Source organism: Monodon monoceros, unplaced genomic scaffold (assembly GCF_005190385.1).
Source record: "Monodon monoceros isolate NGI ecotype Baffin Bay Population unplaced genomic scaffold, NGI_Narwhal_1 Super_Scaffold_6, whole genome shotgun sequence".
NCBI classification, from domain to species: domain Eukaryota; kingdom Metazoa; phylum Chordata; class Mammalia; order Artiodactyla; family Monodontidae; genus Monodon; species Monodon monoceros.
In genome coordinates, this window is record NW_021703783.1 from 1,583,311 (window position 1) to 1,589,890 (window position 6,580).

The 6,580-nt window shown below is 45.5% G+C and overlaps 1 pseudogene; it reads right to left on the reverse strand.

Moving 5' to 3' along the window:
* Nucleotides 1–4,540: 4,540 nt before the first annotated feature.
* LOC114885976 lies at nt 4,541–5,562 on the reverse strand (annotated as a pseudogene).
* Between the last annotated feature and the right edge of the window lie 1,018 nt (nt 5,563–6,580).

Below are 6,580 nucleotides of genomic sequence, written 5' to 3' on the forward strand. Positions count from 1 at the left end.
TATGACCCAGCAATCCCACTGTTGGGATTATACCCTGAGAAAACCATAATTCAAAAAGAGTCACGTACCACAGTGTTCATTGCAGCTCTATTTACAACAGCCAGGACATGGAAGCAACCTAAGTGTCCATCGACAGATGAATGGGTAAAGAAGATGTGGCTCATATATACAGTGGAATATTACTCAGCCATAAAAAGGAACAAAATTGGGTCATTTGTAGAGATGTGGATGGACCTAGAGACTGTCGTACAGGGTGAAGTTAGCCAGAAAGAGAAAAAGAAATATTGTACATTAATGCATATATGTGAAATCTAGAAAAATGGTACAGATGAACCTATTTGTAGGGCAGGAATAGAGATATAGACGTAGAAAACAGACGTGTGGACACAGGGCGGGGGGAAGGGGAGGGTGGGATGAAGTGGGAGATTGGGATTGACATAAATACACTACCATGTGTAAAATAGATAGCTAATGGGAACCTGCTGTATGGCACAGGGAGCTCAGCTCAGTGCTCTGTGGTGACCTAGATGGATGGGATGGGGGAGGAGGGAGGGAGGTCCAAGAGGGCGCGGATATATGTGTACATATAGCTGATTCACTTCATTGTACAGCAGAAACTAACACAACATTGTAAAGCAATTATACTCCAATAAAAACTTAAAAAAAAAACAGGACTGGAAACGACCAAACAATGCACCGGTGGAGGAGTGGCTATATAAATGCGTGTGTGCGTACGTGGCAATACTACGTATCATTAAAAAGGATAAGCTGCATCCATGCAGAACAGTGTGTACAGATCTCAGAAACACAGGGACTAACGCCGAGCTGCAAAACAACATGAAGTGCAAAATGGCATTGACTGGAATTCAAAAGAAAAACGTACCAGCTTGCAGAATGGAGAGAGAAAGGGCATAGGACTGAGAGCCCTTGTTAAAGGGATTTTTAGCGACATTCACAATGTTTTATTTCCTTGGAGGAAAACCAGATGATGCGCATGTAGCAAGAGTATAACCATTATAAATCTGGGGTGTGAGACCAGCGGTGGTGGTTATGCTGTTTGTGTTTTATATGTTATTATCCGCGCTTAAATTATTAAAGTATCATACATTTCTGAAGACTTTACACCTACATATATTTTAAGAAGAATTATGGAGTCTGCAGAGCAATCTAAAATTTTGGCCTGATATCATCTGTATTGTGTAAACAATGCCGCTAAGACGTGGGTTTTATTGGGGCTGCACACAAGCGCCACGGAAGGATACCCACCATGTTTGCTCTGCATTCTCCCATCTCTAGATTCTGACAAATTGATGCACGTATTCAGCTTTTCTGTCCTCGTGAATTTAATGCCAGCATGGAATTCAGGGTAAGTTAGAAAGGAGCATTCTGTTTGAAGTAACGTCAAAGCTAATGTCATGAATTAAGGAGAAATGTTTCTCTTGCGTGCATTTTTTATATTTACAATATTAACAGTGTCATAGTAGGAGTGGCTTCTGTTTGAGGGATACAGCTTTGTGGGTGAGGGCACAGCCAGATACCAAGTGGACGTTTCACCAGGCACCACGTGTAGTGGCCACGATGGACTCATGACTCAGAACACTACCCCGGTGGAGTACATCAGGTAACACGCCAGCTTCATCTGGAAAGAAAAAAATACAACACTGTCAAAGTGAGAAAACGAAATGAGTAGTCTTTTCAAGTGAGATGTAAATTTTGTCATCTCTTCAGGGAAATGTGGCAGGGGAGGGATAAATTAGGAGTTTGGGATTTACATACACACACTACTATATATAAAATAGATAAACAGCAACTGTATAGCACAGGGAACTCTACTCAGTATTCGGTAATAACCTATATGGAAAGGGAATCTGAAAAAGAACGGATATGTGTATATGTATAACTGCATCACTTTGCTGTACACCTGAAACGAACACAACATTGTAAATCAACTATACTCTAATATAAAATAAAAATTAAATTTAACAAATAAAAAATAAATTATGTCATCTCTTCAATTAATGGAAGTCCAAACCTTTAGTGATTTTTAAATTTTATGCTCAGAATATATATGGTGAATCAATGAATAAATCTTTGGGATTTCCTCCATTGACTAATTTTTTGTTTTGTTTTGTTTTGTTTTGGCCGCACTTGCAGGATCTTCGTTCCCCGACCAAGGATTGAACCCGTGCCCCCTGCAATGGAAGCACAGAGTCTGAACACTGGACGGCCGGGAATTTTCTCCATTGACTAGTTTTGTAAGACGTGTACTGCTGATGTGAGGAGGGAGGGTGAAAACAGGAGAGTGAATGGGGGAGAGGGTGCCAGCCTGAGGGGCTGTGCAGACAGCTGCCCGCAGTGACACGAGGGCAGACACTGAGCCAAAAGCCAGTGAAGAGAAGGTGATGACACGGCACCTCCAAGGTGAAGACCCCTCTGCCTCCAAGCAAGGTCCCGTCAAGGGGCCGGCACCCCTTCTGTCTTGTTTAACTCTCGCTCCCGGGAGCTGGTTCTCCTCTGCCCTCAGATTCTCCGCCCTCAGAAAGGGATGTGATGTTAGCACCTGCTTGTCCATGTTCTTCCAGAAAGAGGGTCAGATTGGAGCGTGGGAGATGTGGAAGAGGCCAAATGTCCCTTCCAGCCTGAGTTTTGGAGATAATGTGAGACTGTAGAATGAGCCCTGCTTTTCCTGACACAGAAAAAACAAGCTGTGTCGAGGGGTTCTTTGGTCTGGGCAAGGGCAGTATCCCAACCAAAGCTTGGGATGTTTCTGACAAATTATTAGAGATCATTCGATACAAAAAACAAAAACTAAAACAAAAACATGTCGAGGGCTTCCCTGGTGGCACAGTGGTTGAGAGTCCGCCTGCCGATGCAGGGGACACAGGTTCGTGCCCCGGTCCGGGAAGATCCCACGTGCCGCGGAGAGGCTGGGCCCGTGAGCCATGGCCGCTGAGCCTGCGCGTCCAGAGCCTGGGCTCCGCAACGGGAGAGGCCACAACAGTGAGAGGCCCGCGTACCGCAAAAAAAAAAAAAAAAAAAAAAAAAAAAAAGTGTTGAGGATTGAAATTGTTAGTATTGTCTATTTTCCCCAGCTTCTATGCGGTAGCCAAATAAACTGCAACTGAAGGAAAAGGTCCCTGAGGACGAGGGTCAGCCAGATTAGAACGAGTTTAACTGTTTCCCAAGCAGTATCAGGTGTTTCCATTTCTCCCTGCTCTGAGTCTGATGGCAGTGACGTTTCCACATCATCAGGCCTGTGCTGATCCCATGGCACCAAGTGGGAGGCTCCGGGTCCAGAGGGCAGGCCTCAGCGGGCACCCCCAGGGGCCCTCTCATTGGTGGAGGCAGTGTGGGGTGACAAGCCACAGCCACCTGGGCTCCCACTCAGATGGTTATTTCAAAAGCAAAAACAGCAAAATGTTCTGATGAACACTGAGGCCATCAGGGTTGGGCCATCGCTGCAGAAAGTTACAAAACCAGGGTAGGGCTGGCGTCAGGCGACCGACCGCGGTATCTCTTCCAGGCACCAGACTCCCTCTGCCCCAGTTCTGCTCCACATCCAAAGATCAGGACTCGCCCTAAAGCCCGAAGCTGCCGATAGGCTTGTGCACATAGACTATGACACCGTCCTTGGAAAGAAAGCCAGCTGGGCACTGGTGGAAAGGCCACAGAGCAGTGGGACGCCAGCCACCTGCCCCGGAGCAAGGGCAGCTTGTGGGGACGCACGTGGGGGGAAGGGCTTTCAGCTGCAGCTCTGCTCTCTGGGCCCAGAAAACAGGTGGGCTGTTGGGATATTTCCACCCCGTGGGGGGGAGTCTGGTGAAGACTCACTGCCTTTGTCACTTGAGTGTTGCTTGCTGTTTTTAGTTTGGTTTTGTTGTTTTGTTTATTTTACATGTATATGTTAGGTTACTTATGTGTCATAGTAACATACATTTGTGTGTGTGTGTGTATATATATATATATTTGTATATGAATGTCAAAGTTGTATTTCACACTCTTGTCAGGAAATTTGTAGGAAAAAAATATAAGCTGGTTTGGTTAAAGATCGTGAGGCAGTACAAGACTGGTTACACGCTGCACCTTTGAAAGTCCATCAGCTGGATGGGCAACTTTTTAAAAAATTGTGCTCAAGTAAGATAACATTTACCATTTTAACCATTTTTTAAGTGCAACCGTCACCACCATCCGCCTCCAGAACTCTTTCATCTTCTCCAACTGAAACTCCGTCCGCATTAAACACCAGCTTCCCCTCCCCCTCCCCCAGCCCCGGGCACCCACCACCCTACTTCCTGTCTCTGTGGCTCTCTTTTGGGGGCCTCGCAGAAGTGGAATCACACAGCATCTGTCCTGCTGTGACGGGCTTCTTTCCCCCCTCAGCACAATAGCTTCAAGGTTCCTCCATGTTTGTTGTTAGATTTTACAGTTTGTTTTCCATCGATTGGAAGGTTTATTTTTGTTTTCTTTTCATTTATATACCTTTATTTGGGAATGTTTAAATCAATACAGAGAAACTAAATTTCAGAGACACTGAATATCATTAGTTTGGATATCATTACTTTATTATAAAAGAAACACAGAAATTATTTACACGATGAAAGATTTCAGAACTTCAGTGGCAGCTTCACGTGATGCCATTTCAATAGTGACTTATTTTAGTCGACGTATTTTCCAAGAATGTCACCATCTCTAAATAAGAAATAATCCTTGTCATCTAGAACTACTTTGGTGCCTCCATATTCTGGGAGAAGAACTTTATCTCCAACTTGCACACTAACTGGTTGAACCTCTCCACCCTTTCCTTTAGAGCCGGATCCAACAGCTACTACCATTGCTTGCAATACTTTTCCTTGTGATTTTTCTGGAAGCATAATGCCTCCTTTGGTTACAATTTCGGCTGCACTTCTTTCAACTGATACTCGGTCAAAGAGGGGAAGAAACTTTCTAAATGCCTGTCCTGCCATGACTCGGGTTGCAACACTTCGTACTCTCGCTCTCTGGCCGCCGCCGCCACAAAGGAGAGATCCGCAGTCCGACCCCCCTGCCACGTGAACTCTGGCTTTGTTTTCTTGCTGAGGACTCTGATGTTGAGAACAGGACAACCATCTGAATGTTTGCCTGGCCAAGGGGCTTCTCTCTCACCATCCTAAAATATACTTACCTTTGCCATAGTGGACATTTTTCAGTGTTTTTTCCTGCCCATCCACTACATAACTGGCGTGTTAATAGCTGCTCACGGGAATTCCCTGGCGGTCCAGTGGTTAGGACACTGCGCTTCCACTGAAGGGGTCATGGGTTTGATCCCTGGTCAGGGAACTAAGATCCCACATGCCACACAGTGCAGCCAAAATATAAAAGAAAAAAAAATTTGTTTAATTAAAAAAACCCAGCTGCTCACCACTCTCAGTATGGCCCGCACTGCAAGGGTGAGGTTGGAGGGCGTGCAACCCCTGCCTTCTTGGGCAAAGTCTCCAAGAACCCACAGAAGTCCTTTCTTTCTCCAGGAACATGAGGCCTCTTGATCTAGAGGGCAGGCCTGTGCTCACCTTCCTCTCCAAGTAAAGCAGGCTCTTAAAACATGCTTTTTGTTTGCTTGTTCTTTTTTTTTTATTATTATTATTTTAAAAATAAATTTATTTATTTATTTTTGGCTGCATCGGGTCTTCATTGCTGCGCGCAGGCTTTCTCTAGTTGTGGTGAGCGGGGGCTACTCTTCGTTGTGGTGCGCAGGCTTCTCATTGCAGTGGCTTCTCTTGTTGCAGAGCAGGGGCTCTAGGAGCGCGGGCTCAGTAGCTGTGGCACGCAGGCTCAGCAGTTGTGGCTCACAGGCTCTAGGTGCGTGGGCTTCAGTAGTTGTGGCACATGGACTCAGTAGTCGTAGCTCGCAGGCTCTAGAGCACAAGCTCAGTAGTTGCGGCACGCGGGCTTAGTAGTTATGGCACGCGGGTTCAGTAGTTGTGGCTTGCAGGCTCTAAAGCACAGGCTCAGTAGTTGTGGCGCACGGGCTTAGTTGCTCCGCAGCATGTGGGATCTTCCCGGCCCAGGGCTTGAACCTGTGTCCCCTGCATTGGCAGGTGGATTCTTAACCACTACGCCACCAGGGAAGCCCTGCTTGCTCTTTATAATTATTATTTTTAAGCAGTATGTTCAAATAGTTAAATGTATACACAGTAAGAACGTGCAGTGAAAATTCATGTCCCACACTGACCCTGCTTCCTGGTCCCCTCCCCAGCTGCCCAGAGACAGTTCACGGGGAGCAAGCACATGGGTGCTTTTTCAAACAAAAGATTTCATCTCGTGCTCGCTGATCTGTATGGTGGTTTTTGAAAAAATACAGAGAAATCAGAGTGTAATATGAAAAGTTCCCACCACCCAGAGCTGATAAAAACTAATCTTTGCTGTTTCTTTTTTTCCCTTACGTAAAAGAAGTAAAATGTTACAGATAAAGTTGAAACATTCTGTGACGTTCACAGACACAGAATTCCTATTCCCTTCCTTCTCTCCCCAGAGCTGAGCACTGCCACGAATTTGTTATTCCTTTCAGTAATTTTGTATATTTTCACAGGCATACATATATATG